This window comes from Lutra lutra, chromosome 15 (genome assembly GCF_902655055.1).
Source record: "Lutra lutra chromosome 15, mLutLut1.2, whole genome shotgun sequence".
NCBI lineage: Eukaryota > Metazoa > Chordata > Mammalia > Carnivora > Mustelidae > Lutra > Lutra lutra.
Genome location: NC_062292.1, coordinates 34,658,258 through 34,682,351, shown reverse-complemented (window position 1 = coordinate 34,682,351; position 24,094 = coordinate 34,658,258).

The window sequence follows — 24,094 nt, the reverse complement described above, 5'->3', positions numbered from 1 at the left end:
AATATAGGATCCAGATGGCCCTATAGAAGTGCACAGCTTCTTTCCAAGGCAGAACTTCATCCTTCACAGGCCTCGTGTGGATATACATACTCATTGGCTTATTTATTCAATAAACATTTATTGAGTAGTTACTATGTTCCAGGAACTTTGCTAGATCCTGGAATGACGAGAGTAAGAAATTGCAGCTGTTCAGGGGATGACACAGAGTAGGGGGTACAGAAACATACACCTTGCATGACAGGACACGATGTTTGGGCCTGGGAGAACAAGTGGGGTATGACTGTCGTGAGCTAAAGGACTCCACTTGGTCTTTTTGGGTCTTGGGATGGGTCATGCTACCCTTATAGAAAGCTCCTAGTGAAAAGAGGCAGCAAGGAATTTGAGAAAAAGATCAGTGGTTCCAGATTCAGATCGTACCAGGTTTGAATCCTGATCTCCCTGTTTATAGGCATATGTTCTAGGTCCTCAGTTCCCATCCCTCTAAAATGCAGCTAGATCTTCCGCACTGAAGAGCTGTTGCACATATTAAGTGAGATAGAAAAGTTAAGCACCAGGCATACGATGAGAGCTCAGTAGTGGTGACTGAGCATGCTTTACGTTCAACTTCACGCAAGACGAGACTCTTCTTAGTCAGGCTGACACTGCATCAGGGTCATGTGGCCCCTGCTCTGAAGTCTGGAGAATCACAGGATCAGGGTGTCAGACAAACCACTGAAGAAACAGTGGGCTACACTGCTTTCAGGCTAGACTGAACAGATACATATCTCGGCTGAGTATCAGGTAGATAAATGTAACATTCTGGGGTGCCTGGGTGGCTCAGTGGGTTAAGCCTCTGCCTTCAGCTCAGGTCACGATCTCAGGGTCCTGGGATGGAGCCCCACATCGGGCTCTCTGTTCAGCAGGGAGCCTGCTTCCCCCTCCCCTGCCTGCCTCTCTGCCTACTTGCAGAGAGGCACCTGGGTGGCTCAGTGGGTTAAAGCCTCTTCCTTCGGCTCGGGTCATGATCCCAGGGTCCCCCCGCCTCTCTCTGCCTGCCTCTCTGCCTACTTGTGATCTCTGTCTGTCAAATAAATAAATAAATAATCTTTTAAAAATAAATAAATAAATAAAAGGTACCATTTTCAGTCACTAAGGGTCTTGAGTTGGTATCTATGAGAAGTTGGGAGTATCCCAGGTCACTAGTATGTCAGAGAATTACAAGTGAGTTGTAAAACCGGTATGCCTTGCAAACCAGAGGAAACAAGGGAGGGACATGCAAGAGCTCTGGAGGGCGGAAGGTACCAGTCAATGGAAGGTGTTACTAGTATCATTAAGTGTTATCTATCTAGGGACGCCTGGATGGCTCAGTTGGTTAAGCAGCTGCCTTCGGCTCAGGTCATGATCCCAGCGTCCTGGGATCGAGTCCCACATCGGGCTCCTTGCTCCTCAGGGAACCTGCTTCTCCCTCTGCCTCTGCCTGCCATTCTGTCTGCCTGTGCTCGCTCTCTCTCCCCTCTCTCTCTCTCTGACAAATAAATAAATAAAATCTTTAAAAAAAAAAAAAAAGTGTTATCTATCTAGAAAGACAAGGGCTGCTGAAATGGGCAACATGGAAATTCAAAGAGCTTGTTTCACCCAGAGCCAAACAAATGAGGAGGAGGGGGTTGTCCCTCCTTGAAGAAGCTGACATCTGATTTGTTGTAGGACCTACCAGGAGAGCCCACTGATTCAATGTAACATCAGTCACTTAATGGTACAGACAGCAGGCAGGAGAAATGAGAGGTTTCCTTTGCATCAATAGCTCCTGCTTAAACAAAAACAAAATGAAGTGCCTTGGCATTTTTCTTGCAGCACTGTGCAATTGGCTGGGGGAGGAGCGCATTCAGTTCCATTGAGGATGTCTTTAAAAAACCCACTACCATGGATCACCACATCCTTATGCAAATGTGGTGGCAATCTCGGGGCTCTAATTGATGTGTGTCTGCATGTGTGTGTGTAGATCCCATCAACTGTGCCTAAGGTAGCAAGGTAACCAAGAGATTTTTTTTTTATTATTATAATTTTCATTTGATACAATTACTATTATTAACTGGACTCATAGAAATTAAAATAATAAAACTATATTACATGACTGTGCTCTGTCACCAGAGACAAAAAAAAGGTGGGGGGGGGGGGCGCCAGGGTGGGTCAGTGGGTTAAGCCTCTGCCTTAGGCTCAGGTCATGATCTCGGGGTCCTGGGATCGAGTCCCACATTGGGCTCTCTGCTCGGCGGGGAGCCTGCTTCCCCCTCTCTCTCTGCCTGCGTCTCTGCCTGCTTGTGATCTCTGTCTGTCAAATAAATAAATAAAATCTTTAAGAAAAAAAAAAAGATGTCTCTTAGCAGCTAGATGCTAACATCTTCAGTATTAATTGATTCCACTCTCCGGACTAATAGTGATACATACCATATAAAGGGTTGTTTTTGTTTGTTTGTTTGTTTGTTTTAAATCCTCCCAAATGGTTCATTCAATCAACCACAGATTTGATTAACTTTGGACTTTGTTTTTCACTAAATTAACTGAATTTACATAACAGGGAACAACCATGTATGGGTAGACCAGTCTTTGAGGTTGTGAGTGTAGACGTGTGTATATGTATAAACAAAGGACAGGAACAAGGTGAGATTCTGAAGACATTGGGCTTTGTTATGTTGACATTGAAAATCACATCGAGGTGGGCACCAGGGTGACTCAGTTGGTTAAGCATCTGACTCTTGGTTTCTGCTCAAGTCATGATCTCAGGGTCCTAGGAAGGAGCCCTGTGATGGGCTCAGTGCTCAGCAGGGAGTCTGCGGGAGAGTCTTTCTTTCTCCCTCTCTGATAGCCCCTCTCCCAGATCACACTTTGTCTCTTGGTAAAACAAATAAATTAAAGGAAAGAAAGAAAGAAAATCACATCTAAAGTACAGAGCTTAAAGACTTTTTATGGGAAAAAAAATCAGAAATATGCATGGTTGTAAATATTTCCTGCGAAAATTATATAGAAAGCAGTGTTTTCTTGGGGAAAAGCTTGGGGAAGCAGACAGGAATATAATGAAAACCACATGGGAAAGCTTGCTGGACAGCTCCCCATCATGTAAACAGATCTGAGAAAACTCAGTTTAGGTTAGAAGAGGACTGCACTTTTCCATTTTTTAATTATACCTTTATTTTTATTTATTTTTTTTACTGATTTCAGGAGGTCTAAAGTGGACCCAGGCATTCACATCTTTCACAAGCTCCCTAGGCAATTCTGATGTACAACCGAAGTAGGGAATCACATATATATGTATACACACACGCACATACATTTTATTAAAGAACGATACAACTGCATTGGAAAAAATTTAGAAAATAATTATAAAAGACAATGATTATTCATAATTCTACCTTCCAAATTCAACTATCTATAGCATTTAGGAATATATTTACTTCCAGATTTTTCCTCCCGTGTACAAGAGTGTTGCTATTTTATAAGCAAAATTTTATAGCCATGAGATTATGCTCTACAGGATTTTGAATGAAACTTCTAAGTGGAGATTCTCGTGGCTTTCTTTGGGAGGTCCTTCCGTATTTACTACAGCTGCCAATTAGGAAGGTTTATCCCCTTCCTGGACTCTGCGGCCAAGTCATTCCCCCCACCCACCCCCGGATTAAGCTCAGGGCTCCTGACTACCTTGGGGTTAATGCAATTGTTGTCCTGGAGAGGGCCATACCTTTGTCAGAAAGGCTTGAACTTAAAGTAGGAACCTGGGGGGCAGGTGGCGATCTTAACCTGGATTTATCTGTATTTTCCACTGTGATTTCTCTGTTTATATATACTAGGGGATATCAAAGCACTGCCTGGAATCCCTCGCCTCCCACGAGTTCATGAATCTCTCCCTTTCACTTACACTGCAGGGATATTAAACACATTATTCTGTTTTGACTGAACGCCAGTAAAATTAAATTCCATCTTTCCATCTGTGGCACCACGCAGGGACCACCACCTTCTGGAAAAGGGGAGCAGAGCAATGGAGGAGGGACCCCTTCAGGACTCTTGTGAACATGCCATTTTCTGCTAGACAAGATGAATTTGCCCCTTCCATGGCATAAATCTCAACATCTGCTCTGTCTTTGCCTCCCAGACACCCTGATAGGTGTAACCATCTTTAAACCATTGCTAGGAAGCAACATATGGATTGTCAGCAGTGACTGAAGGATAAAACTACGCAGGGTGGGGGAGGGGCTCCGGTTCTGATCCTCCAGCCTTACTGGGATTTTTTAATTTGGCTGAAGTTTCTCCAGGCTTTCCTGGGTGTCCATCTCTCACTGTCCCACTGACATGCTTGGCACGGAATCCTGAATTTTCCCTCTTGCCTTTTCCAGCTGTTTCTCACCATTTAGCCCCCTCTCTGTGTCTTACCCCCCAGGGAAAGGAAAGTTAAATGATGTTAATCTGCCAAATATTTCTGATCATTAGGAAGCCATAAAAATTAACATAACCATCAGAGGAAATTAATTGCCAAAGAAGACAAGGTTAGAGCAGGATGGTGAGGATGGGGGGTGGGGTGGGGAGAGGGGCACAGCTGAGGGGCGCTTTGTTCCTTCTTTGTGATTCTGAGCGAGGGGCTGCAGCTGGAGGCACCCAGGAGGCTCTGCACAGGTCTGCTTCGCCCACATTTAATTATGAGCACAGCCCCAGAATATCAAGTAGTGCCAGTAGTAAAATCTTACAGAGGGATACCCTTAATTCCTGCCTTTTTTCCCCTCCTGCTCCTCTGGGGGAAATTTTTGGTTATTTTTTAATTCTAGTTCAAAATAGAGGTTGGGGGGGGGGAGAAGCCCACTCTGGCCTCCTGCAGGAAATGCCATTAATAATTAATACCCAATAATAATCAAATCCATGGGAGACTCGTTACAAGTAACATCTTGACAGACCCATCGATGGATGCCTGTAGCTTTACTTCTTCATCAGCTTACAGGATTGGTTCAGCAGGGATTTGAGCACACATAAGCGGTGACAAAAAAAGGATAAATAGCAGGTTTGTTCACGGAAGAGCCTTATTCATCCCTATAGGGTTTTTTTCATTTTAGGTTTATGGCTTGGTGGGGAATTTCCCTTTAATTGGGATTGTAATATGAGGATGGGACCTGTCGACATTTACAAGAGAGATGGGAGGCTAATTCTTCCTAACTTGTTTGTTGTTATTATTACTCCACCCGCTCCTTTAGGAGGCTCTGTATAAAAGAAGCAGACAATCAAAATGGATCAGAGACTAAGTATGCCCGAGAAAGAAGGGGAGAAGAGATGTCCAGGCACTGGACTTATCTGGGGTGAGCAACTGGTTGCAAGTCAGATTTGAGAGTGTTTGAAGCTTCACACTAGGCCATTCAGAGCCATTTGTATATTGCATCGTTTCACCTGATCCTCACAATAACCCTGTGGGGTGAGTGTTAATAAGCCCACTTTCTAGATGAAGAAACTGAGGAAGGTGTGGTTTAGCAATTCCGGGTGATCCCACAACCCCCATGCAGCAGGGAGGCTGGCTGGAAAGTCAACCCTGATTTGCTACTCTTTTCTGCTACTTTGTTACTCTTTCGCACCCAGCGGAGAGAAGGACTCTGCCCAGTCCCTTAAGCATGGTAGGAGAAGGCAACTGGCCTTTGTAAGGAGGAATTTCCCGTTATTCTGCCCTGTGTTCTATAACAGAATTGAGAGTATCAGGGCTTCATTGTCCAACAGGTTCCCAGAGAAAGCAAGTAAGGTCAGAGCAGGGAAACAATATCCCACTCAGATGGGTCATCCAAGGAGAATTTAATGTAGAGACTGTATGCCAGTGTGTGGCAAGGGCAGATTTAAGGAACCCAGAGACAAGCGACAGCCGCCCTGACCACTAGCACCTAATTCTAGGGCAAAAATGCAATGCTCACCTCACTGAAAACCATACAATGCTTCCTTCATCTCGAGGTAGAATTCCTCCCAAAGCAGGCTGTGTGGGGATCTGAAGAACCTCTTCTGGCATTTTGTTTGGAGTTTGTTATTTTTGTCCACCAAGGAGACGCAGAGACTGTACAGTAACCAAAAGCATGTATTTGGGGTCTTAGGGATTGCAATACAGGAAACATAGTGCCCCCCTGCCCCCCCAAATCAAAAGTGTGCTCAGAATTGCCCTTGGGGAAAGCAGGCTTATAAAGGCAAAACCCACCAAGTTTACCTAACTTGTTTTGAAAGAATTATGCTTGGCGCCCGCAGAGTTAAACTATCTAATACACCTTTGGCTATTTAGCTAACACATGTTACATTATCTCTATTTTGGTCCAAAGTAAAAGAATGTGTTCCAGAAAGTGATCCAGCTGTATTTGACAAGGTGTAATTGACAAAAATCCAAAGTTCATAGTTTCTGAGAATTGAAACAGGAGACTCACCTGGGCCCCTTTTCTCCTTTTTATCTTTCCATGTTATTTTGAATGACTCCCTTAACAATGCTTACTTCATTTTGGAAACTTCCTTCATATTTGAATTAAGAAAAAATTAGAATAAACAAAGAATACTGAATATAACATAAGAAACCCCATAAAACCAACATCTAAATTTATCAAATGATATTAATGCATTAATGTATTAGCTCCATATATGCATATATATGTATATTTTTATTTTCAAAGAAATTAAAGTTATAATGTAACTGAAGCCCCACCTCCATGACACTCATTCACCCTCCCTCTCACCCTGAGCAATCCAGAAGCCAGAGTTGGTGGGGTATCATTAGCAAGCTTTTAATGCTTTTACTACATACTGATATATCTGTAATCATATCTATTATTGCTTTGTGTATTTTAAATTGCAGGTAAATTTTATTTGTATGTACTGTTTGTATGTGAACTGTTAAGTATTTGTAAGCAACTTGCTTTTCTTAATTAACATATTTTTAAGTTAATTCATATCATTATAGATACATTGAGTTTATTTTATTATCTGAATGTCATTCCACAGTATGCCTGTACTACAGTTTATCCCTCCTTTGTTGATGATATTTAAGTTGTTTTTAATTGTTCTCTGTTAAAGACAATGCTTCAGGGCAGCCCCTCATGCACAGGGCAGGCAGCAGGAGGGAAAAGAAACCAACAGTAATGCTGCAAAAAGCATTCATATATATATATATATATATATATATATATATATATATATATATATATATCTACATGAGCACATAATGCAAGAAATTCTCTAGGAGGAGAATCACTGACTTAGAAAGCATTCCTATCCCTGATTACATTAGCTTCTGCCAAATTGCCTTCCAAGGTGCCAATTTTTATACTGACTAGCACTGAATGATGGTTCACATTTCTGCACACTGTGGTTTTAATTTACACCTTCTGGTTCTAATTTATATTTCTTTTACTACAAATGAGATTGAACTTCTTTTTATATGTTTACTGACCACTCATGTTTCCGCATTTATGAACTTTCTGTTCAAATATTTTTCGTCCATTTTTTTCTTGGATGATTTTGATCTTACTCTTTAGAAGAGTGGTTATTATTCTGGTCACTGATTTTTATATGTGTTACAAATACATATCTTTTCATTTCTTTCATGACATTTTTAGTTGTGCAGAAGATTTTAATTTTAATGTGGTCAAAGTTGTCAATCTTTTCCTTTACCGTTGAGTGCGTGTGTCTGTGTATGTGGCTTGTTTAGGAAAGTCTCTTTTACACTGCAGGTTCATAAAGGTGTTTTTCTGTGGTCTCCTCTGAAAGTCAATTCTGCTTTTCACATAAGGTTTTAGATATAGCTGAAACTGATTTTTGTGTGAATGGGATGGGATATATATAATGTATTACATGATCATAACATTATCTGCTAATTACAGTACACTTGCTCCACTGATTTAAATATCACTCTGAAAAAAAATAATACTGCCCTGTAATATGGTTGGCCCATACAGGCAGGAATTCATTTCTAACTGTTGCATGGGTGTTTTTTGGCTAACCCTATGCCAGTACCTCCCTGCCTCAATTAATATACTTTTCAGTAGGCACTGATAAATATGCACATAGCTTTTTTTTTTTATTTTACTTTTTATAAACATATAATATATTTTTATGCCCAGGGGTACAGGTCTGTGAATCACCTGGTTTACACACTTCACAGCACTCACCATAGCACATACCCTCCCCAGTGTCCATAATCCCACCCCCCTCCCCACCCCCCTCCCCCCATCAACCCTCAGTTTGTTTTGTGAGATTAAGAGTCACTTATGGTTTGTCTCCCTCCCAATTCATCTTGTTTCATTTACTTTTCTCCTACCCCCTTAACCCCACATGTTGCATCTCCTCTCCCTCACATCAGGGAGATCATATGATAGTTGTCTTTCTCCGATTGACTTATTTCGCTAAGCATGATACCCTCTAGTTCCATCCACGTCGTCGCAAATGGCAAGATTTCATTTCTTTTGATGGATGCATAGTATTCCATTGTGTATATATACCACATCTTCTTTATCCATTCGTCTGTTGAAGGACATCTAGGTTCTTTCCATAGTTTGGCTATTGTAGACATTGCTGCTATAAACATTCGAGTGCACGTGCCCCTTCGGATCACTACGTTTGTATCTTTAGGGTAAATACCCAGCAGTGCAATTGCTAGGTCATAGGATAGTTCTATTTTCAACATTTTGAGGAACCTCCATGCTGTTTTGCAGAGTGGTTGCACCAGCTTGCATTCCCACCAACATTGTAGGAGGGTTCCCCTTTCTCCGCATCCTCGCCAGCATCTGTCATTTCCTGACTTGTTAATTTTAGCCATTCTGACTGGTGTGAGGTGATATCTCATGGTGGTTTTGATTTGTATTTCCCTGATGCCGAGTGATATGGAGCACTTTTTCATGTGTCTGTTGGCCATCTGGATGTCTTCTTTGCAGAAATGTCTGTTCATGTCCTCTGCCCATTTCTTGATTGGATTATTTGTTCTTTGGGTGTTGAGTTTGCTAAGTTCTTTATAGTTTTTGGACACTAGCCCTTTATCTGATATGTCATTTGCAAATATCTTCTCCCATTCTGTCAGTTGTCTTTTGGTTTTGTTCACTGTTTCCTTTGCTGTGCAAAAGCTTTTGATCTTGATAAAATCCCAATAGTTCATTTTTGCCCTTGCTTCCCTTGCTTTTGGTGATGTTCCTAGGAAGATGTTGCTGCGGCTGAGGTCGAAGAGGTTGCTGCCTGTGTTCTCCTCAAGGATTTTGATGGATTCCTTTCTCACATTGAGATCCTTCATCCATTTTGAGTCTATTTTCGTGTGTGGTGTAAGGAAATGACCCAATTTCATTTTTCTGCATGTGGCTGTCCAATTTTCCCAACACCATTTATTGAAGAGGCTGTCTTTTTTCCATTGGACATTCTTTCCTGCTTTGTCGAAGATGAGTTGTCCATAGAGTTGAGGGTCTATTTCTGGGCTCTCTATTCTGTTCCATTGATCTATGTGTCTGTTTTTGTGCCAGTACCATGCTGTCTTGATGATGACAGCTTTGTAATAGAGCTTGAAGTCAGGAATTGTGCTGCCACCAACTTTGGCTTTCTTTTTCAATATTGCTTTGGCTATTCGAGGTCTTTTCTGGTTCCATATAAATTTTAGTATTATTTGTTCCATTTCTTTGAAAAAAATGGATGGTACTTTGATAGGAATTGCATTAAACGTGTAGATTGCTTTAGGTAGCATAGACATTTTCACAATATTTATTCTTCCAATCCAGGAGCATGGAACATTTTTCCATTTCTTTGTGTCTTGCTCAATTTCTTTCATGAGTACTTTATAGTTTTCTGTGTATAGATTCTTAGTCTCTTTGGTTAGGTTTATTCCTAGGTATCTTATAGTTTTGGGTGCAATTGTAAATGGGATGGACTCCTTAATTTCTCTTTCTTCTGTCTTGTTGTTGGTGTAGAGAAATGCAACTGATTTCTGTGCATTGATTTTATATCCTGACACTTTACTGAATTCCTGTACAAGTTCTAGCAGTTTTGGAGTGGAGTCTTTTGGGTTTTCCACATAGAGTATCATATCATCTGCAAAGAGTGATAGTTTGACTTCTTCTTTGCCGATTTGGATGCCTTTAATTTCCTTTTGTTGTCTGATTGCTGAAGCTAGGACTTCTAGTACTATGTTGAATAGCAGTGGTGATAACGGACATCCCTGCCGTGTTCTTGACCTTAGCAGAAAAGCTTTCAGTTTTTCTCCATTGAGAATGATATTTGCGGTGGGTTTTTCATAGATGGCTTTGATAATATTGAGGTATGTGCCCTTTATCCCTACACTTTGAAGAGTTTTGATCAGGAAGGGATGCTGTACTTTGTCAAATGCTTTTTCAGCATTTATGAGAGTATCATATGGTTCTTGTTCTTTCTTTTATTAATGTGTTGTATCATATTGATTGATTGCGGATGTTGAACCACCCTTGCACCCTGGAATAAATCCCACTTGGTCGTGGTGAATAATCCTTTTAATGTACTGTTGAATCCTATTGGCTAGTATTTTGGCGAGAATTTTCGCATCTGTGTTCATCAAGGATATTGGTCTGTAGTTCTCTTTTTTGATGGGATCCTTGTCTGGTTTTGGGATCAAGGTGATGCTGGCCTCATAAAATGAGTTTGGAAGTTTTCCTTCCATTTCTATTTTTTGGAACAGTTTCAGGAGAATAGGAATTAGTTCTTCTTTAAATGTTTGGTAGAATTCCCCCGGGAAGCCATCTGGCCATGGGCTTTTGTTTGTTTGGAGATTTTTGATGACTGTTTCAATCTCCTTACTGGTTATGGGTCTGTTGAGGCTTTCTATTTCTTCCTGGTTCAGTTGTGGTAGTTTATATGTCTCTAGGAATGCATCCATTTCTTCCAGATTGTCAAATTTGTTGGCATAGAGTTGCTCATAGTATGTTCTTATAATTGTCTGTATTTCTTTGGTGTTCGTTGTGATCTCTCCTCTTTCATTCATGATTTTATTGATTTGGGTCCTCTCTCTTTTCTTTTTGATAAGTCTGGCCAGGGGTTTATCAATCTTATTAATTCTTTCAAAGAACCAGCTCCTAGTTTCATTGATTTGTTCTATTGTTTTTTTGGTTTTTATATCATTGATTTCTGCTCTGATCTTTATGATTTCTCTTCTCCTGCTGGGTTTAGGGTTTCTTTCTTGTTCTTTCTCCAGCTCCTTTAGGTGTAGGGTTAGGTTGTGTACCTGAGACCTTTCTTGTTTCTTGAGAAAGGCTTGTACCACTATATATTTTCCTCTCAGGACTGCCTTTGTTGTGTCCCACAGATTTTGAACCGTTGTGTTTTCATTATCATTTGTTTCCATGAATTTTTTCAATTCTTCTTTAATTTCCTGGTTGACGCATTCATTCTTTAGAAGGATGCTGTTTAGTCTCCATGTATTTGGGTTCTTTCCAAATTTCCTCTTGTGATTGAGTTCTAGCTTCAGAGCATTGTGGTCTGAAAATATGCAGGGAATGATCCCAATCTTTTGATACCAGTTGAGACCTGATTTAGGACCGAGGATGTGATCTATTCTGGAGAATGTTCCATGTGCACTAGAGAAGAATGTGTATTCTGTTGCTTTTGGATGAAAAGTTTTGAATATATCTGTGATGTCCATCTGGTCCAGTGTGTCATTTAAGGCCTTGATTTCCTTGTTGATCTTTTGCTTGGATGATCCATTCATTTCAGTGAGGGGAGTGTTAAAGTCCCCTACTATTATTGTATTATTGTTGATGTGTTTCTTTGATTTTGTTATTAATTGGTTTATATAGTTGGCTGCTCCCACGTTAGGGGCATAGATATTTAAAATTGTTAGATCTTCTTGTTGGACAGACCCTTTGAGTATGATATAGTGTCCTTCCTCATCTCTTATTATAGTCTTTGGCTTAAAATCTAATTGATCTGATATAAGGATTGCCACTCCTGCTTTCTTCTGATGTCCATTAGCGTGGTAAATTCTTTTCCACCCCCTCACTCTAAATCTGGAGGTGTCTTCATGTTTAAGAAGAGTTTCTTGTAGGCAACATATAGATGGGTTTTGTTTTTTTATCCATTCTGATACCCTGTGTCTTTTGATTGGGGCATTTAGCCCATTAACATTCAGGGTAAGTATTGAGAGATATGAATTTAGTGCCATTGTATTGCCTGTAAGATGACTGTTATTGTATATTGTCTCTGTTTCTTTCTGATCTACTTCTTTTAGGGTCTCTCTTTGCTTAGAGAACCCCTTTCAATATTTCCTGTAGAGCTGGTTTGGTATTTGCAAATTCTTTCAGTTTTTGTTTGTCCTGGAAGCTTTTAATCTCTCCTTCTATTTTCAATGATAGCCTAGCTGGATATAGTATTCTTGGCTGCATGTTTTTCTCGTTTAGTACTCTGAATATATCATGCCAGCTCTTTCTGGCCTGCCAGGTCTCTGTGGATAAGTCTGCTGCCAATCTAATATTTTTACCATTGTACGTTACAGACTTCTTTTCCCGGGCTGCTTTCAGGATCTTCTTTTTGTCACTAAGACTTGTCAATTTTACTATTAGGTGACGGGGTGTGGACCTATTCTTATTGATCTTGAGGGGGGTTCTCTGAACCTCCTGGATTTTCATGCTTGTTCCCTTTGCCATATTGGGGAAATTCTCTCCAATAATTCTCTCCAACATACCTTCTGCTCCCCTCTCTGTTTCCTCTTCTTCTGGAATCCCAATTATTCTAATGTTGTTTCGTCTTATGGTGTCACTTATCTCTCGAATTCTCCCCTCGTGATCCAGTAGCTGTTTTTCCCTCTTTTGCTCAGCTTCTTTATTCTCTGTCATTTGGTCTTCTATATTGCTAATTCTTTCTTCTGCCTCATTTATCCTAGCAGTCAGAGCCTCCATTTTTGTTTGCACCTCATTAATAGCTATTTTTATTTCAACTTGGTTAGATTTTAGTTCTTTTATTTCTCCAGAAAGGGCTTTTATATCTCCGGAGAGGGTTTCTCTAATATCTTCCATGCCTTTTTCGAGCCCGGCTAGAACCTTGAGAATCGTCATTCTGAACTCTGGATCTGACATATTACCAATGTCTGTATTGATTAGGTCCCTAGCCTTTGGTACTGCCTCTTGTTCTTTTTTTTGTGGTGAATTTTTCCACCTTGTCATTTTGTCCAGATAGGAGTATATGAAGGAGCAAGTAAAATACTAAAAGGGTGGCAACAACCCCAGGAAAATATGCTTTAGCCAAAGCAGAAGAGATCCCAAATCGTGAGGGGGGAGAAAGGGGATAAAAAGTGGTTCAGAAAGAAAGAAAAAAAAAATTAAAAAAAGAAAACCAATAAAGAAAAAGTATAAAAAGGAAAAAAAATATATATATATATTAGATAAACTAGTTAAAAAATGTTAAAAAAGAAAAGGGCAAAAGTTAAAAAAATTTAGCAGAAGAAGAAAAAAATTGAAAAAGAAAAAAAAATTAACTGCAAGGCTAAAGAATCATGGGGAGAAAGCCATGAGTTCTGTGCTTTGCTTTCTCCTCCTCTGGAATTCTGCTGCTCTCCTTGGTTTTGAAACTACACTCCTTGGTAGGTGAACTTGGTCCTGGCTGGGTTTCTTGCTGATCTTCTGGGGGAGGGGCCTGTTGTCGTGATTCTCAAGCGTCTTTGCCCCAGGCGGAGTTGCACCGCCCTTACCCGGGGCCGGGCTGAGTAATCCGCTCGGGTTTGCTTTCGGGAGCTTTTGTTCCCTGAGCGCTTTCCGTAGAGTTCCCGAGGATGGGAATGAAGATGGCGGCCTCCCAGTCTCTGGCCCGGAGGAGCTGAGAGACCGGGGCCCCACTCCTCAGTGCGCCCCCGGAGAACAGCGCCCAATGACTCCCGCCACCCTGGCCTCCGGCCAGGCTCGGAGCTGACCGATCCTGCGACCGGTTCAAGGTAACCCCGAGCTGAGAGTCACTCCTTGGCTCTGTCTCTGTAGCCGGCTTCCCCGTTCTAATACCTGTGAGCTCTGCAACACTCAGACACCCCAATCCTTCTGTGACCCTGCGGGACCTGAGGCCACGCTGACCCTGCATGGGCTTCACCCTGGTTAAGCCTCTGGAGCGATGTCCCTCAGTGGAACAGACTTTTAAAAGTCCCGATTTTGTGCTCCGTTGCTCCGCCGCTTGCCGGGAGCCAGCCCCTCCCCCCTCGGTCTATCTTCCCGTCGCTTTGGATTCACTTCTCCGCCAGTCTTACCTTTCAGAAAGTGGTTGATTTTCTGTTTCTAGAGTTGCTGTTCTTCTTCTCTTCGATCTCCCATTGGATTTATAGGTGTTTGTAATCTTTAGATAAGCTATCTAGCTGATCTCCCGCTACCTGAAGTAGTCTCAGCCTGCTCCTTCTCCGCCATCTTGACTCCTCCTCCTCAATATGCACATATCTTAATCTTCTTAGATATTCTTGGCTTTTGCTCATACCGATTTTTGCTCTTTACCGATTTTAGCATTAGTTTATCAACTTTTTCATGGAAACCTCTGGTGTACTTGATAAGAGTTATCCGGAGATTTTATTTTCATTTAGAAAGAATTTTTATCTTTACAAGAGTTTTCCCACCCACAGACATAGCAATATCACAACCGGGATACTGAGACGGAAACAGTCAGGAAACAGAATGTTTCCATTATCACAGGTATCCTCATGGTGCCCTTTTTTACCCATGTCCCTTCTCCCTCACCTCCCCGATCTTTCCTTCTCTGGTCCTTCACTTCCAGCAACCACTAATGGGTTCTCCATTTCTATAATTAGTTATTTCAAGATTATCATATAAATGAAAGCATACAGGAGGTAATCTTTTGGGACTGGCTTTTTTCATGAAGTATAACTCTCTGGAAATTAATCCCAATTGTTCCATGTAACAATCATTTTTTCCTTTGTTTTGCTGCATAGTATTCTATGGTCTAGATGGAGGAGCCAGCTTGTTTTATCATTTCACCTGCTCAGGACATCTGGGTCGTTTCTAGTCTAGTCAACATTTATGAATAAAGCTAGTTTGTATAGGAATATAAATTTTCATTTCTCTGGAATAAATGCCCAGGTGTGCAAGTGCTGGACATAGGGAAGTTACATGTTTAGTTTTTAAAGAAACTGCCACATTGTTTTCCAGAGTTGCTGGGTATCATTTTATTCCCACCAGCAAATAGAAAAGTGATCCAATTTCTCTGCATCCTCTCCAACATTTAGTGTTATCACTATTTTTCAGCTTTGCCGTTTTGATAGGTAGGTTTTGCTATCTCACTGTAGTTCTAATTTGCATTTCCCTAATGTCTAATGATACCCAACATTTTTAAGTGTTTATTTGTCATCCACATACTTTTTTTAGTGAAAAATTCTTTTTCAGATATGTTGCCCATTTTCTAATTGGATTGGCTGGTTTTTTAAAAAGTTAATTAGTTAATTTATTTATTTATTCATTTTAGTCTTGAGAGTTCTTTCTATATTATAGATACTAGTCCTTTGACCGATAGATGATCTGATATTTTTTCTCAGTATATAGTTTGTCTTTTCATCTTTTTTTTTTTAAAGATTTTACTTATTTATTTATTTGTCCGAGAGAGAGAGATTGAGCACACACGCAGGCAGAGTGGCAGGCAGAGGCAGAGAGAGAAGCAAACTCTCTGCAGAGCAAGGAGCCTGATACGAGACGCCATCCCAGGACTATGGGATCAGAGACCTGAGCCAAAGGCAGCAGCTTAACCAATTGAGCCACCCAGGCATCCCTTGTCTTTTTATCTTCTTAACAAGGTCTTCTACGGAGCAAAAGTTCTTGTTTTTTGTTTTGTTTCACATATGTCCAATTTCCCTAGGACTATTTGTTAAAAGAGCGATTTTCTATTCTTTGTCATTGAGCCACATGTCTTTCCTTCACCCAAACTCTCCTGAACACTTTAACTTGAAATCAGGAAGAGTGATTCCTTCCACTTACTTCTCTATTCTCAAAATTGTTTTAGCTAGCCTAATTTTTTGTTTGTTTCAGTTTTTGGTTTTATTTTGTTTTTGCTTTACTTTCCATATAACTTTTATTTTACTTTATTTTCCATATAAATTTTAAAATATTTTTTCTATATCTACAAAACAGTCTGCTGGAACTTTGATAGCAATTGTGTTAAACCTGTATGTCGTTTGGGGAGAACTGACATCTTTATTATACTGAATCTTCTAAACCATCAATAAAGTATATTTCTCCACTTTTTGGATCTTTGATTTCTTTCATCAGCATTTTATAGTTTTTCAGCATACCAGTCCTAGACATATTTTCTTATATCAACACTTGTGAGGTTTTTTTTTTTTTTTTTTTTTTTTTTAGTTTCTTTGGAAATCTCTAGGTATATGAGCACACTATCTGCAAATATACAAATAAAGAAAGTTTTATTTCCTCCTTTCTAATATGTAGGTCTTATCTTTTTCCTGTTTTTTTGGTGTGTTAATTGAACACTTTCTTTAGAATTGTATCTTGATTTATCTACAATATGGGGGCGGCTTATCTCTTTGTATAGTTTGTGTGTGTGTGTGATTGTTCCAAGTATTGCATTATATATAAATAGCATCGAAGTTCTCTGGTGCTGACATTTTACCAGTTGGAGTAAAATACAGAAGTCTTATTTCTTTTCATGTCTCTTTAAATTCCCCAATTATAAATGTCTTAATCATTTCCTCTACATATATTTAGAACCAACTCAGGCTGTTAAACTTCTGCTTGAGCTGTTAAATACTCTTTAGAAAACTCAAAGGAAGGAGCATGTATTGTATTTACCCATGTTTTACTCTTTCTGCTATTATTTCTTTCTTTTTGATATTTTAAGATTCCTTTTTTTAATGTTTCCTGACAGGAAAGTTTTTTTATTCATTGTCTTAAGGGAGGCCTTCTTGTGAAAAATTCTCTTAGTTTTCCTTTATCTGAGAGTGTCTTTGATTCTCTCTTCCTTCCAGAAAGGCATTTTTACTGGGTATGGAATTCTGGGCTGACAGCTATTCTCTTTGAGCACTTAAAAAATGTCAAGCTGAAGGGCGCCTGGATGACTAAGTGGATTAAGTGTCTGACTCTTGATTTCGGCTCATGATCTTGGGGTTGTGGGATCTAGTCCTGTGTTGGGGTCCGCACTCAGCATGGAATCTGTTTGAGATTCTTTCTCTCCCTCTCCCTCTGCCCCCTCACCTTTGCTCTCTTAATTAATTAATTAATTAATTAAATCCTTTAAAAAAAAGAGAAAAATGCTATGCCAATTCATCTGACCTCCATGCCTTCTAATGGGAACGCCACTGTCACTGAAATTGCTTTTCCCTCATAGGTGAGATGTTGCTTCTCTCTTGCTGCTGTCAGTATATTTTTCCTTTGTCTTTGGTTTTTGAAGTTTGACCATGATGTGTCTGGGTTCAGATTTCTTTCCAGTTTATCCAGTTTGGGATTCATTCAGCTTCTTGATTCTGTTTTATGTTTCCTGCCAAATCTGGAAAGTATTCATCCATTATTTCTTCCATGACTCCTTCACGACACTCTGTTTCTCTTCTCTGCCCTGTTGGAGCTTTTGTTATAGTTCCACATGTCACCAAGGTCCTGTTCATTACTTTTTTCAGTCAGTTTTTTCTCTGTGGTTCAGATTAGATGGTTTCTTTCTTTCTTTCTTTCTTTCTTTCTTTCTTTCTTTCTTTTTAATTTTATTTATTTATTTGACAGGCAGAGAGGCAGGCAGAGACAGAGAAAGGGGGAAGCAGGCTCCCCGCTGAGCAGAGACCCTGATGTGGGGCTCGATCCCAGGACTCTGGGATCATGACCTGAGCTGAAGGCTCAGAAGCTTTAACCCACTGAGCCACTCAGGTGCCCCAGATTAGATGGTTTTTATTCAATCTTCAAGTTCGCTTATTCTTTTCCTTATCTTCTTCCATTCTGCTGTTGAGCTTATGCACTGAGATGATGATGATGTTGATGATGATCATGATGATGATTTTGGAGGGCTGAACAAGGGAGTATGATGATTTTAATTACATTTTAAGACCACTCTGGCTGCTACAGTATGAGAAGCCAGAAGTAGAAGGAAGAAATGATGATGATTTAGACCATTCAGATAGCAGTGGAGATGGCATAAAGTGATAGGGTTTGAGATATATTGTAAAGGACATCTGATAAAATTTTCAGATGGATTAGATATGTAGTATAAGAATAAGGGAGAAATCAGGGATAACTCTCAGGGATTTGGCCTGAGTAACTGAGGCGTGGTGATGATTTTTTTTTTTTTTTTTTAATACTGGGAGGAAGTGAGTTGGGAATGAGAATAGGGAGCAAACAATATTCAATGGACGTCTTGACTTTAAAGCGTTTCCTAGACATCCAAGTGCATATATTGAGGAGGTAGCTATGTATATATCTGAAGCAAAGAAGAAGGCTGATTTTGGAAATTTTAAATATAGGAATCATCAGTGTGCTCTGTATTTCATCAAATCGAAGGCACTATTGATTATAAGATGTACCCTTAAGCAAAACAAAACAAAATAAACAAAATACCCTACAACTGGAATTTTTTAAAAAACTAGTTACCTTTAAAAAATAAAGCCCTACCAATTTAGCTATGATATCGTAACTTAGTAATAGTCCTCTCTGATGCATGAATTGGTCACACCTCTAAGTTGCTTGGATTTTTTTTCAAAGCATTTGGTGACTTCTGCTGTTGCCACTTGCATTAATAAAAATGTGATAGGGGCACCCGGGTGACACACCCAGTTAGGCGTCTCTTGGTTTTGGCTCAGGTCATGATCTCAGGGTCCTGAAACTGAGATCAACAGGCTCTGTGCTGAGTGTGGAGTCTGCTTGAGACTCTGTCTCCCTTCCTCCCCTCTCTCTCTCTCTCTCTCTCTCAAATAAATAAATAAATAAATAAATGTGATAGATATCTCAGGAACAAAATATAAAAGACTTCCTCTTGAAGGAGGAGCTTCTTTATGAATTCTTTATGGAGATTCTTCATGAATCTAAAGATTCATAAAGTGGTTGGTGGTTGTTTTGAAGAAAGAATTTTGTATTCTTTCACATTCCTCTATTTCCATGCTTTTCTGTATATATAATAATAGTTTTCTTTCAATGACAAATCACAGTATTAATTTTCAGATTCATTTCAAATAGCATTAAACCCAACACGTGTAGTGCCATTGATCCATATGTTTCTACTGAACGGAGTTAATATTAAGAACAATGACCAAGTTCTCACGGTGCAGACAGTGAAGGACTAAATCCGGACCTCTGTCTGGATGATGACAACTATTTGAGGAGGCATCCCGTTCCAGAGATGTAAAAGGTGAAACCATTCATACTTAGATTTGAGGAAACGTGGCAAGTATTTCCACCCTGGGGAAAATTGAGGTCACACAGTAAAAATGTCAGTAGAGGTGAGGTCTGAGGTCAGAGTCCTGGGATAACCCAGGAGAAGACTGGAATGGAGCAGCCAGTGATATAGGAGGAAAACAAGCGGTGTGGTTTCTGACAAGGCAAGGAAGAGAGGAAAATACAGATGAGGACTGAGGCTTGACCACTGGCATTGGAAATGCAGGAATCTTAGGTGACTTTAACAAGGACCATTTCTTAGGCAGGTGGGAAGAATCACCTGAGTGAAAGGGGATTAAGAGAAGGGGAAGTAAGACAGTAAAAGACACCTCCTCCAAGGCTGGTGTGTGTCGGTTTTTACTTGTTTGTTTGATTTTGTTTTGTCTTAATAAAAAGAAGCAGGGAAAACAATAGGAGTAGTTAGAAGGCAACAGGAGATTAAAAGAGGTTTTTTCTACTGAGAGATTTAATAGTATATTTATATGCTAATAACAATAATAGTGGAGAAAGAAAACTTGCAGAGGAAAAGAAGGAGCGACGCCCTTTCTCAGACATGTAGAGGAAAGAAGGAGGGATGCCCTTGTTCAGACAAGAAGGACTAGGATCCGGTATCATTTAAGCCTCTGGAGAATGCCCACCTTGTGTAAGTATTTATATGTCTAAATCTCCTAGGCTCGGAATTCCTTTATGGCTGGACTCGTGCTCCATTTACTTTTTCATACCCAGTTCAGGCAGAAGAGCAGTGTTCATTCAGTGTTCGTTAGTGTGTGCTTGGGAGGCCGACTAGATTTGGACCCTGAATCAGACACTTTCCAGCTGTGTTTTTGAGAAATTGAATCTGAAATTTTCTATGGCTCAGTTTCCTCATACATAAAATGGGCATACTAGTCTTACTTAACTGTTGTGACAGAGTATGAATGCCTTGGGGAGCCTGGGTGGCTCGGTGGGTTAAAGCCTCTGCCTTTGGCTCAGGTCAGGAGCAAGGAGCCTGCTTCCTCTTCTCTCTCTATCTCTGCCTGCCTTTCTGCCTACTTGTGATCTCTCTCTGTCAAATAAATAAGTAAAATCTTAAAAAAAAAAGTATAAATGCCTATAAGGTGCTTAGAATAGTATCTGACATGTGACAAGTTTGCGGTAAATGATAGCTACTGTTACCTAGTATATAGAACTTAGCACACTGTATGGGTTCTGTGAGTGAAGGAATGATTGAACAAATAAATGTTACTTTAAAACATCTTTATAGTTTAATTATTTCCTAGTACAGCTCTCTCGGTGTCAGCTTTGAACTCTGTTCTCCCTGCAACTATGGTTCGTTAACCCCTACCTGTAGACTCAGCTCCTGCTGGTCTCCTGAGATCAATTCGAACCTTTAGGAAGAAGGATTTCAAGAGGTTTGGGCTGGATGTTTAGTTCTGACCCTGTGCCCCATTTACTCAAACTAAGGGGGCATCTGCCCATTTTTCTTGTGTTCAGGACACCCTCTTTCTTAGAAATTCTTGCCTCTCTGACTGTTTTCATGTCTGTTTCTCTTTCTCCTCCTTGACTCTATATATTCTGGGCTTGCTTTTGCTGTGCTTCCAAGATTGTAAACTCTGCTTAGCTCCATGCATGACTTTGGAATGGGCATTAAGCTCCCAGGGCTCCCCTATAATTAATGTTCATAATTAGTGTAAATACGCTGCAGAGATTTGCAGCACAATATGCCACATGTGGACCTAATTGGGACCAAAGGACTAGTAGCCCCAATTCTGAAGCCTTTAGGATAAGGGAATTAGAGGCATCTAAAGGGTTCTAAGGGAGCTAATAAGGCACAGAGAATTAGGTAATTAATGGATCTAATGCTGTCCTGGAAAATGTTGTAAAAGACTTCTCACCAGCCCTACTCCTCTGAAGGCAAATTTCTTGATGTGAGATGATTCTTCATTCCTTTCCAGTTTGTAGGGGTTTCCCTCTGGGGGGACATCTAGGGAGAGTATAGCTTTGGTTTGCATTTCCTTTTGCCTGTGGTCTTGGAAGACAATTAAAACTTTAGCAGCAAGGTGCCATGGAGTGGAGTATTGAAGCAATTACCTGGACAGTCCAAGGAAGAAGAAAATCTTTATTGCTTGGCTTAGATTATGCTGCATGGCTTTATTTTTGTGAATTGGTCTGTAACGTAACCATCCAGAGGGTATAAGGCACATAACAGGAATCCATTAAATATTTGCTGGATAATTGACTCCTTAAAATATCAATTAATATTAATAGTTTTTAATAATTCTGGTTTGTACCTAATTTTCATCTCTTGGCTTGGTGAGTTAATGAACAGAGATAGGAAGTCAAAATTCCATACCCCAAATGGGCCTTAGCTTACCCAGCTGTGGAAGAGAACTTGGCTTTTACTAGACAGTTGCTTGTAAAACTTTGGGGGATTTTTGTTTGTTTGTTTGTTTGTTGTTTTAATGACTTACCAGACAATGTTGCACCTTTAATCTTAATAATTAATTTTCTTAATCTGAGGAATTTAAACCTGGTACAACAATGACCTTCAAATTTGGTGGGTGTGGTGAGGATGAGACAGGGAATCAGGCCACTAGTTTGCCTCTCATAGATGAATTAGTGAGTTGATTGATTGTTTTGGTTATCTAACTGGTTAGTGAAGGACTGCTTCCAGACCCTTTCTGCCTGCAGGCAGGAGACTGGCTTCCATGTTCTAGACCTTCTGGATTTCTTGACATTGGTGACTCTGAAGTAAGTTTATTACCCCAAGTCCTTCGGTCTTTGCTCAATAACTTCCACAACTTGGAAGCTAGAGATTTCCCAGCCAAGAACAAGATGCAGGAAAGAAACAGGATGATGGTGACAGACAGAGAAGTGTCTGGATTTTGAGTTTTTGTTTTTATTTATTTATTTTTTTAATTTTCTATTGTTCGTGGGCAAAAATGACAAAGCTTCAGAAATCAGAAGCCTGAGCTTATTTACTTCATGATTTTTGCATTATTCCCTTAGCTACACTGTACCTTGTTTTGGCCAGCTGGGCAAAGAATGATTATTATAACTCACAGGATATTAGTGAGAATCATATGAAATGCATGTGAAAAATTTTTAAAATTACTAAACCACTTACAAATATGAGACCAGAAATATCTGTGATAGGAGGAAATCTTGATTTTCACACTGTGGAGAAATCCCACCACCAGAAACTCAGAAAATTAATTCCATCGAAGAACTTGGCATGGCACCATCCATGTCCATGTCCTAACGTACAGAAGAACCAAAAAGAAAGAATGTAGGATCCAATGTGAGAATGAATTCTGTACCAGGTGGCCACCTAGCACCTAGTCCTGCATTAGCCCGAAGCATAGCTATGTGGTATGACAGCAAAGTCATACCACAAGCCTTTTACAAAAGCAAAAACTGTATTACACAACAGGTAAAGGATCATCTCCTCTCTGTTTTTCCTGCCAGAGCATTGCCTGGGCTAACAGAGCCTAGGCCTGCAAAGTCCCCACCAGCCTGTGCCAGCACCCAGCTTCTTCCTCCCATGGCACAGTTACAGACTGCTAGATTGAAGATGGGTCCTGGTCAAGGACCATTCGCTGTACATGCAGCCTAAATCTCCACACACCCACCCCCCACCAACGCCTCGATGTTTCCAAGTAATAGAAAGAGCTGATGGGCTTGAAAAGAATTCAGTATATCAGCTCTGTGGGGAGGGTATGTGCTGTGGTGAGTGCTGTGAAATGTGTAAGCCTGATGATTCACAGACCTGTACCCCTGGGGCAAATAATACATTATATGTTAATAAAAATAATTAATAATAAAAAAAAGATATCAGCTCTGCTTTCTACGAGCTGTGAGGCCTCGAACAAATCATTTAACCTTTCTGAAACCTAAATTTCTCTAAAATTTTCTCTACGTGTGGAAAATAAAACCTCCCTCCTGGGTTTGCTGTGAGATACTTAGATCACTGTGAGGGGTTTAATGAATGTGGGCTTCTTTCGCCCCTCTCTCCTATGTTTGTTGGTGGAGGGGACCCGTTGGCACAGTTATCCTGTGTCTTCCTATTTCCTTCCCTTTCCCCTCTGGATGACAGGACAGACACCCAAAGCCAGTGCTCCCCAGTTATCCCATTACCTCAGCCCCTTTGATTTTGTTCTCACTGAACACAGGGCAGAAATCACAGGACCTAATGCTGTCTGAGAGCTCAGACTCAGTACAAAGACACTGTGCCCCAGGCCCAACAAGCCTTGAAAGATAGAGACAGAGTGAGGGAGGATGGGAGAGAGAATGCACAAACAGGCCTACTTTGAGTGTGTCTGGAAGGACTTCGAAGCAAAGAGAAGCTGGGAAGGAAGCCTAATCACAAAGAACCTAAGGGGGTGAGAGAGGCAGACAGAAAAAAACTGAGCTCCGTATCTGTTGCAGTTGATCAAGCATGTCCCTAGGCAGCCACCAAACTGCCACTAGGTGCTAGATGCAAAGACGGAGGGCACTCGGTCTCATCCCTCTCTGTCCAGTAGTGCGTGCCATGTAAGGGAACGGCGCTCTTCTGCTTCTGTCCAAGATGGCAGCTCCCTGCCCCTGGGGCTCTGGAGCATTTGAGGGGTGGCTGGTGTAGGAGAACACTGCCTAATTTCGTGTTATTTACATTAATTTAAACGTAAATAGCTGAATGAAGCTGGCAGCTGCTGTATCAATAATCTATCCTTGTTACGTGAACAGGAATCTGTGGTTACTAGAGATGTGGGTTCCTGAGGGCTGGGAGAGGTTAATAGAAGATGGTTTTAATTCACGGGCTCTGG